The sequence below is a fragment of the Lithobates pipiens genome, unplaced genomic scaffold, assembly GCF_037356315.1.
Source record: "Lithobates pipiens isolate NorthernLeopardFrog02 unplaced genomic scaffold, aLitPip1_a1.2 Scaffold_10, whole genome shotgun sequence".
Lineage (NCBI taxonomy): Eukaryota > Metazoa > Chordata > Amphibia > Anura > Ranidae > Lithobates > Lithobates pipiens.
In genome coordinates this window covers 105,376,222-105,388,589 of record NW_027507686.1, presented here as the reverse complement: position 1 = coordinate 105,388,589, position 12,368 = coordinate 105,376,222, and the positions used below count along the sequence as shown (strand labels likewise).

The window sequence follows — 12,368 nt, the reverse complement described above, 5'->3', positions numbered from 1 at the left end:
GTGGCTATTAACATTGCCACTGCTGATTCATAAGCCTTTAGCTTGTCAATCAGAAGCTGTACACAGTTTTCTGGATTAGCATTACCAGCAGAAGCCCTTCCACTCTAAACATTTGTGTCTAGAAGCAGTGGCGTAGCGTAGGAGGGCAGCCAGCGCGGGCACAACATTTAAAGGGAAGCAGTTTGCCGGGGAGCAAGTTCAAGGCATGACAACTGCAGCAATCCAAGTGTTAAATCCCTCTCCTGCCACTATAGGCTGGGAGGGCAGAGTGCCGGGCCTCCATTGGCTGGGAATTTCAAGTGGGTTCTCCTTCTCTGCTCTGCAGTCCCTTATATCACAATGTCTGAAGGACGTGCACAGCAAGGCTGCAACAGGGCTTACCTGGATCTCAGATGAGATGAGGAAACATTATGTGAAGAACCTACTACGATTTTGTGATCTACTGGCAGAGGGTGAAGTACTCTGAGATCCCATACACTTTTGCTAAGAGAAAAGAAGAATCTAAAATAATAATGTGGTACAGTTCTTGCTGTGTATCCCATGCGTGCTGTGTGTACAGTGACAGCCCCTCCATTGTGATTGATAAATAGAGTGGCTGAAGCAGGCTTAAATATACTGTAACAAAAAAGGCATCAAGAAACTGGTAGTTGTCATTATTTGCAATTTGGTTTAAAAAAAAATGGGCTGCTCATTCAAAAATACCCAGGCCTATTTTTTTTGTCCTAGTCTGGGCCTGGGCTCAGAAATTAGTCCTGCATAGTCCTTTTTGTGCAGGGCCCATGGCAGCATAAGGCAACTAGCATTGTGAACCTCCACTAACTTCCACCTGCTCACCCAGCCCTGCCTACTCATCCTCCTCTCTCCCAGATGTAGGGCAGAACAAGATGGCCTTCCCTTTGTGAACGCCCCCTTTACCTTCAACCCCCCGCTATGAAAAATAAATCCCTCCCATGGAGTTCTACCTGGGCGTTGGCAGAGAATCACCTCCATTCCAGCAGCACAGAGATTATGGGCGCTGAAGCGGAGGCATGTGAGATGAAGGGGGCCTGGGGAGGAGCCAAGCGAGACTGGGGGGAGACCAGCAGCAACCTCAGTAAAACGTAGGGCAAGCAAGATGCTGCTTTTGTATGTCTAGCTGTGCTTATTATTATACACCCCATTGCCTGTACCATGATGACCTCATGAGGAAAAAAGAGAGATAGGGGCAGAGGGGCCTTTTATTATTGTTTGAATCTGAGATGACATCTCTTTGAGTAGTGTATTCAAAGAAATATCTCAGATTCAACCAATAATAAAAGGCTATGGCCAGTCCATCAGAAGCTCCGGCTATAATTGGAGGAACCCTTTGCATTTCCACAGCCACAGCACATACCCAGCAGCAGAGCAGGTATAAAAGTCCCTTGGCCTGGGCCATGGGATAGAAGGCAGCAGGCATTTTGCATTGTATATATGATAAATTCAACCAGACAAGCAGTTCATTTCAAATAAAAGATTTTATTGGAGAAATATTTTGGCCGCAACTGTTTTTCGGGTGGCACAGTGATGTAGTGGTTAGCACTCTCACCTAGCAGTACAAAGGGTCACTGGTTCAAATCCCAACCACGACACTACCTGCCTGGAGTTTGCATGTTCTCCCTGTGCCTGCGTGGGTTTCCTCCGGGTACTCCGGCTTGCTCCCACGATCCAAAGACATGCAGGTAGGTTAATTGGCTTCTGTCCAAAATTGGCCCTAGTATATGAATGGGGACCTTGGATTGTGGGCTCCTTGAGGGTAGGGACCGATGTGAGTGTGCAATGTACAGGTACAATTGTAGACACTCACTCAGGTTGAACTGGATGGACTGGTGTCTTTATTAAACCTTAGAAACTATGTAACTTGTATTTATCATCATTTACTGATATTGTTGTTAGTGATCATCACATCATTTTGAGGTTGTGCTCATCACTATTTATTTAATAGAGCAACCATGATCCCAGTAGAGAAATCCCCGTGCTTTAAGGACCCGGCTGACAGGAAAGCAGAGGCTGTGGCACGCAGCATGTTTACTATGGCTTGGTCGGCATTGCGTCCAGTCTCGGCCTCGGCCCTGGTGTCGCAGACCCTAACTGAATGGACCAAGCTTTTGTGCTAGGGTCTGGGTAGTGAGCAGGTTCCCGCTGCTTATGTTGATTTAGAGGACCAGTTGGTCCATGGGCTACAGTATATTTGTGATGCAGCTCCTGTGCTTTCCAAGCTTTCTTTTTCAGCGGTGGTGATTAGACGTGTGCTGTGGCTTAGGAGTTGGTCGGCAAAAGCTCTTATTGATCTGCCTTTTCAAGGCAACCTCCTGTTTGGGGCTATCCTGGATAACATCATTATGGGGGTCACAGGGGGAAAGAGTACCTTCTTGCCTCAATCTAGGAAAGGGAAGGAGCCTATTGCAGAGGGGAACCTTCCTTCTTAGCCCATAGGAAATTCTTCCGGGCTCCCGGGACTGCAGATAAAGGAAACAGATCTCTTAAGTGTTCCCCCGGGAAGTTCCAAGCAATCTTGGTCTGGTAAGCCTAGAGCAGGCTTCTCTGGATCCACTGACAAAACTTCTTCAGCATGAAGGTCTGCCTTCACCCATTGCTGGGGTGGGGGGGCATGTTAGCTAGTTTCCAGATTCATGGAGCTCCTTTATGAGCATCAAGGGGTCCACGAATTGAACCTTTTGGGGATACCAAAGAAGGGGGACAGAATTTGACCACTTCACGGGGGTGATGTGTCTCCTTGTGTGGAAATAATTCCTGTAAAGGTTTGGGTGATGTCCGAACTAAACAAGGTCCCCTTTAGCCCTATCCAGGAAATTGGGCTACCTGGGTCTGACTCTGGAGTGAATGCTGACCAGGTTAGTAGTTTTTCTTCTCAAACATTGGCTCCTTCAGCAGCTTCGGTTCAACAGGCAGTAACTGAGGTTCGTGGCAATCTCATGAGTTCCTCTGGTAGACACTGTAGTCATCTTAGTATCACTGCGGGGCCAACGCCTTCCTCTTCTGTGATGATTATGAAGGACCGAGGGCGAATGTCTTACGGTGGCCGTAAAGGTCCCTTGGAAGCTACCTCTAAAAGAGGACCAGTTGTACCGAGGGTTGAGCTTCCATCCTGCTTTACAGTAACTGGTTTTAAGGGCCTAGCCATTGAAAGCCAGGTACTTAGAGATAGAGGTCTGTCGGAATCAGTGATCCCTACTATGGTGAAGGCAAGGAAGTCAACTTCTAGTAAGATATACCATCGTACGTGGAAAGCGTAAATTTCTTGGTGTGAGTCGATTGGCGTTCATCCTCGGTCCTTTCCTGCGGTTGGATCTTAGCTTTTCTTCAACAGGGCATTGAGCAGAAGTTGGCATTGAGCACCATCAAGGGCCAGGTGTCTGCCTTAGCAGTCTTCATTCAGTGACCCCTAGCCACTTACTCTTTACCTTCATTCAGTGAGTCCAACATGTGACTCCACCTATATGGTCTCTTTTGCCACCATGGGATTTAAACTTGGTGCTATCGGTTGTACAGAAACCTCCTTTTGAGAATATTAGGGAGATACCCTAACCTAAGTTGTCCCAGAAGGTGGCATTTCTGGTGGCTATTACCTCAACCCGCAGGGTTTCGGAGTTGGCGGCATTTATCCTGCCATAGTCCCTATTTAGTACTCCATAGGGATAAAGTGGTTCTTCGTCCCTGTTCCCATGTGGTTTGTGCAATTCGGGTGTATCTGGGATCCACCAAATCCTTCCGGAGGTCAGACTCACTTTTTTGGGTTACACAAGGACCAAGGAAAGAGGTGGCCGCTTCTTCAGCTACCATTTCCAGATGGATCAGACACACTGTGACTCAGGCCTATTCTATTAAGGGCCAGGCTCCTCTTTGCTTGTCAGGGCACATTCTACTCGGGCGCTTAGTACTTCTTGGGTCTTCCGTAATGAAGCGTCAATATCGCAGGTTTGCAAGGTGATCACTTGGTTGTCAGTGCTTACCTTCAATAAATTCGATAAAGTAGATATTTTGGCATCTGTGGATGCTTATTTTGGCCACAAGGTTTTGCAGGTTGCTGTTAGAGGGGGGTTCCCTCATAAGGGGTGTTTTTTCTTTAAACATTTTTTTATTTCAGATGGGGCTCCTGTGTGTCCTGGTTAGGGCTCTTCTGGTTAGCCTTGGGTTATTTTACTCACCCTTCATTTTTCTTTGGCACTTCTTTTGGACGTCCCAATGGTCAAGATTAAGGAGGTGCTGTGTTCGTCGAACGAAAGAGAAAATTGGATTTTTGTACTCGCCGCAAAATCCATTTCTCTAAGTTCAACAAACACAGCACCCACCCCTCTATGAAGTTGTTTGATACTTCTATTACTGCTTGCTACTAAATTGAATATCTAGAGCAGGGAGGGGTTTATATACTGACTGAGGACAGCCCATGGGCTTCGCCAGGTGTTTTTTTTGTTCTGCCTAGTCCCAATGATCAAGATTAAGGAGGCACTGCGCCCGTCGATGAACTCAGAGAAATGGATTTTTATGGTGAGTACAAAAATCCCATTTTCTTTCATGCAGCCTGTGGGCTGAAAGAAAAAAAGAGATTGATCGGTGGGTATGCCCACCATTAACATACCCCCCCCCCCCCCCGCATCCACCCACTTGTATTGATGGGCATAGATGCACGATTTTTTTTTTTTTAACTAGTGGCGAAATCACCTCCTACAGCGCAGAAGTCATGGCTTTACGTACCATGGGAGCAAACACTGTTGCTGTCAGAATAAATAAACCCGTGCTGCAGCTGAATGGCGTACCTGCTAAGCAAATGATGGTTAACAATAAAACAAAGTAACATTAGATTATAACAGTAAGATATACCATAACTGCAAAGCAAATACAATAAAACATTAGTAAAAATAAAACAGAGTTAAAAAATACAGTAACAATAGAGAGAGAACAGAACAATAGATATAGAACAATAGAGCGCGAACAATAGAAAGAGAAGAAAAATAAAACCACAAATATTTTTGGCTTTTTTATTTTTTTGTGTTTTTGTGTTTTTTTGGGGGGTACCTTTATGTAAACTGTAAACGTTCCAGATTAGGGTCTCTCAAAATGTGATGGCCATCTCATCTTCTGAGACCCTGTGTAAGTGTGCCCTAGGACTGTGCAATGCTGTACCCTATGCTAATACTCCACTAGTGGGTGGTAACGTTCGCAACATTCACCAATGCAAAGACCAGATTGTTCAGGACAGGAGGGACAATAAAAGCAGGTGTCACGCCTAAATCCACGTTTTCTGCAGACGTGACATCTTTGGGGATTTTTTTGGGTAGGGGTACCAAGGATGACATACAGAAAATTCCTCTTGTGCAGCCGGCTCACTGCACTTTGATTGGGAAGTTGGGCCACAGCACCGTCTCTTCCTGGAATTTAAGGAAGGATCCAGTTCGTCCTGAAGCTTTGTATAGCACATAAGCATTCAGCAGAGCCAATTGGAATAAATGTATAGACACTTTTTTTATATCAGCGTCTGGCCTTACAGGCAATTAGGTAAGGTACCAACAACTGGGTCCACACCTCCCATGTTAAGGTTGTATTCATCGACACAGAGGGGTTTCTCCACAACACCAATCGCTGTAGGAATTTGGACCATTTTGTCTGCGTGAATGGAGGACAGGATGAAAACATTCTTATTATCCTTTCCACTTTACAGCAAACAAATTATTACATCTCAAGCAGGCTCTCTCCCCAGCCTAAGACGGGAATCTGCCACTGGGATAAGCCCAGCAAATAGATAGCAAGGAGCCACATGCGCCAATTCCATGATCAAACAAGTGACAAAAAAGTGGCACGCTAGTGTAATAATTGTTCACATACAAGTGGTACCCCTTTTGGAATAAGGGTGAAACCAAGTCCCACACAATCTTACCAGCACTCCCTATCTAGTCTGGGCAGTTCTCCGGCTCAAAGTAACTATCTCTTCCACTGGAAACCATAAAACTATATGTATAGCCTGTTGCCCTGTCACAGAGCTTATAGAGTGTCTTGCAAAAGTATTCACCCACTTGGCATTTTTGTGTTTTGTTGCCTCAAAACCTGGAATTAACATGGATTGTTTGAGAATTTGCATCATTTAATTTACAGAACATACCCACAACTTTGAAGATTTTTTTTTTTATTGTGAAGCAAACAACAAATAGGACAAAATAACAGAAAACGTCAATGTACATAACTATTCACCCCCCTAAAGTCAATACTTTGTAGAGCCACTTTTTGTAGCTATCACAGCTCCAAGTCGCTTTGAATAAGTCTCTATGAGTTTGCCACATCTTACCACTGGGATCTGTGCCCATTCCTCCTTGCAAAACTGCTCCAGCTCCTTCAAGTTGGATGCTTTGCACTTGTAAACAGCAATCTTTAAGTCTGACTACAGAATTTCTATTTGATTGAGGTCTGGGCTTTGACTAGGCCATTCCAACACATTTACATGTTTCCCCTTAAACCACTCAAGTTTTGCTTTAGCAGTGTGTTTGGGGTCATTGTCCTGCTGGATGGTGAACCTCCGTCCTAGCCTCAAATCACACACGGAGTGGTACAGGTTTTGCTCAAGAATATCGCTGTATTTAGCACCATCCATCTTTCCCTCGACTCTGACCAGTTTTCCAGTCCCGATTACTGAAAAACATCCCTACAGCATGATGCTGCCACCACCTTGTTTCACTGTGGGGATGGTGTTCTTTGGGTGATGTGATGTGTTGAGTTTGCTTCAGACATAGCGTTTTCTTTGATGGCCAAAAAGTTAAATTTTAGTCTCATCAGACCAGAGCAACTTCCTCCATACGTTTTGGAAGTCTCCCACATGCCTTTTCGCAAACTGAAAATATGCCATTTTGTTATATGCTTAAAGTAATGCGTACGACTTATTGTTGTCCTATGTACATATACTCCAGCCTCTGCTGTGGAACTCTGCAGCTCCTCCAGGGTTACCTTAGGTCTCTGTGCTGCCTCTCTGATTAATGGCCTCCTTGCCCGACCCGCGAGTTTTGTTGTGCGGCCATCTCTTGGTAGGTTTGCTGTTGTGCCATGTTCTTTCCATTTGATTATAATAGATTTGGTGGTGCTCCTAGGGATCATCAGAGATTGGGATATTTTTTTTATAACCTAACCCTGACTTGTACTTCTCAACAACATTATCCCTTACTTGTTTGGAGAGTTCCTTGGTCTTCATAGCAGTGTTTGGTTAGTGGTGCCACTTGCTTATGTGTTGCAACCTCTGGGGCCTTTCAAAAAGGTGTGTATTAGATTGCACACAGGTGGACATCACTTCACTAATTATGTGACTTATGAAGGTAATTGGTTGCACCGGAGCTTTTTATGGACTTCATAACAAAGGGGGTACATGCACACATGGCAATTATCAGTTTTTTATTTCTTGAAAAATAGTTTTATGTATATATTTTTCTAATTTTACTTCACCAACTTAGACTGTTGTGTTCTGATCCATCACGTATTATTCAGATTTAAAAAAACATTGAACTAAAGGCTGTAATGTAACAAAACAGGTAAAAAGCCAGGGGGGGTGAATAATTATGCAAGGCACTGTACATCTTGACCCCATATCTGGCACGCTTGCTGGGAAGATACTTTTTGAATGACAAGTAGCCAGAAAGCTTAATCAGGGACTCCTCAACGCAGACAACTTGATTGGGTGTAAACAAGGCTGTAAACTGCTGGTTTTAAGTGGTTTACGAGGGGCCGAATTTTGCAGAGCTGATCATAGTCAGGGTCACCCTGAGGACGATGGAGTTCATTGTAATTGAACTGCATGAACTGCAAGATCTGCTTGTATCGTGTCCTGATCATGGAGGCAGAGAACAAGGACATATGATGAATTGTGTCAGTGGACCAATATGACCGCAACTCACTTTTTTTTAGTTATGCCCATGAGGAGGATAGTCCCAGGAAAGTCTTAAATTCGGAGACCGTAATAGGTCTCCAATCTCTGGCAAGGGTTAACTGGGGATTAGCATCTTCCGTGAAAAACAGCAGATAACTATCAAGTGACGTAAAATCAGCTGTTTCCACCTGAATTCTGGGTTGGCCAGTGAATGGGGAAGTACAGTAGCTGCAGAAGTGGTGGGCTCCCAATCTGGATTGGCAAATGCAGCAGGAAGGGCTCTATGGGCTTGGTTGTCCTGTGTTTGTCTTCTTGGTGGCTGTGGGACACTAGTTGTGCTAGCCACCTCACCAGCTTGCACTGCACTTTTGGGACTCGCCACGTCACCAAGTGTTACTGCAGTGCTGGATGTGCGACCAGGATGTACTAGACTGCTTTTGCTTGCCAGTTCACCAGAAGGATGAGCAGCACTAGTACTGGCTCTCTGCTCCATACGGTTCTTGTACCTCAACAACAGCAGAAGAACTGGGTTGGGTACCCCTGATCTTGGCAGGGACCATTAATCCATTGTAAGAGCTATCTGTCAGGGTTCCGCTGCTGTCTACAGGTTTGTATTCTGAGCCTGAATCTGACAGCTGGATGAGTTCCTCTTCACTCTCATCTATCATGCTTAGAAACGTGTAGGCCTCTTCACTAGTGTAACTTTTGTTGGACATTTTGGCTTCTAAATTTACTGGTACAACTAATGAGACAGGAAGAAAGTTCACCTGACTATCAGCGACTACTTCAAATGCTACCAAAAAATCTGTTAGCGTTCGCAGGTCTCCGGCCTGACTCTGCAAATGCTGCAGTTATGTGTTTAGTGTTTTTAAATGACAGTGATCGATTGAAACTGCACTTGGGTGGGCTGGGCTGGATGGAGAGGCAAAACGCAGGTGCTAGCAGGTATCTTGGCTGATCCCTCTAATGCTGCATTTTTAGGAACCCTAATCTATTGGGGACACTAATATAGTTCTGATCAGATCAAAGATATCGAGCCGTTCAGACACTATACTACTAAGGGAGGTGTATGGTGTGTGCGTGGGTGTTACCGATACTGGCACTAATCTAACGCTGCCTGGGGCAAAGCAGACCCTAACTGATGCTAAAACCTAACTGATATCACCCGCCAAGTGATCAGGAGGTTAAACCTTTTATTAGGTAGTATACAGTGGGTGCCCTGACGCGATAAATAAAATAACGAACACTAATACAGTGGTCACTGGTGACGGGGTGATCAAGGGGTTACACCTTTATTAGGGGGGGTCCCTAGACCCATCTGGGCCTCCTACTAAGTACCCTAACACTGATTAGTGTCACAAATGACACCAGTACAGTGATCAAAGAAAAATATGAACACTACACTGGGTGACACAGTGACAGGGAGTGAAGGGGTTAACTGGGGGAGGGGGAGATTGGGGAATGATATGTGTGCCTATGTGTACTGTGTCAGCGTAGTGTTGGTGCAACTCATGTTTGGATGTCCTCTCTCTGGAAGGGAAAATAATTCCAGGGAGGGAGATTACATCACTTCCCCTGCCTGTGTTTACACTTACAGGCAGGGGAATCATTTCATTTCTCAAAACCAATCAGCAGGTCCAGGCCAGAAATCATTGGCCTAGGCCTGGAGACTGATCCATTCTGAAACTAAACTGATCCTTGTGGCCACGCCCGACGTAAGGTAACCTCGTTTCGCACACCCGTGCCATTCTGGCACAGTAAAACTGCAGTGGCTGGTCAGGAACCGGTTAAATATCACCAAAAGACAGCTCTGTGTAAAAAAAAAAATATATATATATATAAACAAGTAATACAAGCGATTCATCAATAAATATCTGAGAATATCCATATTAAAACAGCGCTTTATATAGAGTCCATGCTCATTGCACAAATAATAATGTATGAGATATAAAAAGAAAGTTCTTAGTGTGCAGATAGGGTGATTGTAGTGCTCTAATCAACGTTGCAAGGTGATCAAAGTGCTGTCAACATTTCTTCCACCATAAACTGGGAGTGCTTCACCACATGCGATGCATACCCCCTAGGGGGTTAAACTCACCAGACACCGCTGATAAAACCAGCCTTAAGGAGTAGTCACATTCTTAAGTATACCAAGATTCATACGTGTCCCCTTAGGAATCCTGTTTCCAGCAATCCTCCAAGTTTATCATAAAAATAAAACAAAGTGTGCACATAGCATAATACTGTTTTATTTTTTTTAAAAAAGGTTTTGCACAAATCAATGAAATCCCCCATTTAAATATCTGCGTATATATATATATATATATATATATATATATATATATAACATTTCATATGGGTCCAGTGTTGCATGAATAAATGGGTGCAGTGTTGCAGGAATAATAAAATATTTTTTTTTATTGTCTATATGCAGTTTAAAGTGATATGGATATGTTCTTGCAATGTCCAAGGATTGGGAGACCCTATAGAGAGAGAATGCAGTGTTAGCCCTTCAGGCGTCAGTGGTTTGTCTGCAGGAGACTCACTTAACAAAAGAGTCAATTGTATACTTAAAAAGAAGACATTTTCAGACTCAGTACCACTGGGTATATACTTCCTACTCCAGAGGAGTGAGTGTTTTGATTGGGACAGGAGTTGAGTTCTCCTGCAGACAGATCAATATAGAAGAGAATGGCAAGTTTATCTTTTTGTACTGTATAATTGGGGGATTGACCTGCATATATATTCCTCCACCATTTAAAGCGGAGATTTTATATCAATTGATGAAATTTACCAATAATGGTGGTGGGTGATTTCAATATGGTACTAGATGGGAAGGTAGATTGATACCCACCAGGAACTCGGGTTGGAAAAGGGGTTGCTACGCTTTCACAAATAATAGGAGAATTGGGGTTTGGACATGAGAAATTCAAATACTCAGCAATAATATTGTTTTTCAAAAACCCATTCTACGCTTTCTAGAATTGATTTAGCCCTCGTTAGTGAAGATATGTTTCATTTTCATAGTTAGTTAGGTTGAATAAAGACACCCGTCCATCCAGTTCAACCTGAGTGAGTGTCTACAATTGTCCCTTTCCCTGTACATTGCTACACCCACATTGGTCCCTATCCTCGAGCCCACAATCCAAGGTCCCCATTCATATACTAGGGCCAATTTTGGACAGAAGCCAGAAGCCAATTCACCTACCTGCATGTCTTTGGATTGTGGGAGGAAACCGGAGTACCCGGAGGAAACCCACGCAGGCACAGGGAGAACATGCAAACTCCAGGCAGGTAGTGTCATGGTTGGGATTTGAACCAGTGACCTTCTTACTGCTAGGTGAGAGTGCTAACCACTACACCACTGTAGGGGGGGCGTGGCTTGGTGATGTGCTAGAGCAGATGTGTGCTCTGTGTGCTCCGAGGCCGACACCGAGAAAAAACACCTAAAATCATCCAAAAATCCATATTTGTGCTACCTGAGCGATGGGCCGGCGGACGGGCAAGTCCCTGCCCAAGAAAGGAGCCTCGACGGGGTCAATTAAACGTTTCCTTGCCGTGGAACCGGACGAGGTGGAGGAGCAGGACGACCTAGGCCGCAAGCCACGGGGTGGAGTGGATCCCGCCTCCCGCGATGGGCCGGACCGGAGGTCGCGCTCGCCCGAGTCCTCGGCGGGCTCGGGCGATGAGGGGGAGCAACATCCTTCCGCCGGAGCGGCGCCGAGAGTGAGCGGCCTCCCTACCACCTCCGATCTCGCCTCCATGCTTCTGAACCTCGAGCGGGTCATTAAGAAGGAGGTCTCCGCAGTTCGTTCGGATCTCTCGCAAGTATTGGTTCGTGTCGAAGAGTCGGAGCAACGTCTAGATCGCCACGCGAACGCTATCCGATCCTTACAGGCGACTACACGACAACTTGCTATTTCGCATCGTACGACCGTTTACAAGCTCGAAGATCAAGAGAATCGTAACAGACGTAATAACGTTCGGATTAGGGGACTTCCCGAAGCGACCGGAGACGACGACCTGTTACCGTCCGTCCGGGGTATTTTCAATAGTCTTCTGGGCCGAACGCCTGACGCCCCCTTGAGGATTGACCGGGTGCACAGGGCACTCCGACCACGCAATCTTGCTACCGACGTCCCACGAGACATCATTTGCCGGATCCACCATTATCCTGAAAAGGAACTGATTATGCAGAAAGCTAGGGAAGCTAATCCGTTTGATTTTCATGGAGCGATGTTATCCTTTTTCCCGGACCTAGCTAAGGAAACCTTGGATCGTCGCAGGGCCCTACGACCCCTCACGGAACTGCTTCGGGCGGCGTCCATTAAATATAAGTGGGGCTTCCCTGCGGCCTTGATCGCGTCTAGGGATGGCAGAACCGCAATACTTCGATTTCCGGAGGAGCTGCCCAAATTCTGCACGGATATGTCCGTTCCTGTCCCGGAACTGCCTGGATGGCAGGACGGCATCCCGCCCCTGCCCGTTG

The 12,368-nt window shown here is 45.5% G+C and overlaps 1 protein-coding gene across 8 annotated transcripts in view; it reads left to right on the top strand.

The window, feature by feature from the left end:
- Positions 1 to 12,368, top strand: part of DUS2 (dihydrouridine synthase 2) — a 1,012,599-nt gene that overhangs the window by 889,159 nt on the left and 111,072 nt on the right. The window lies entirely within an intron of this gene.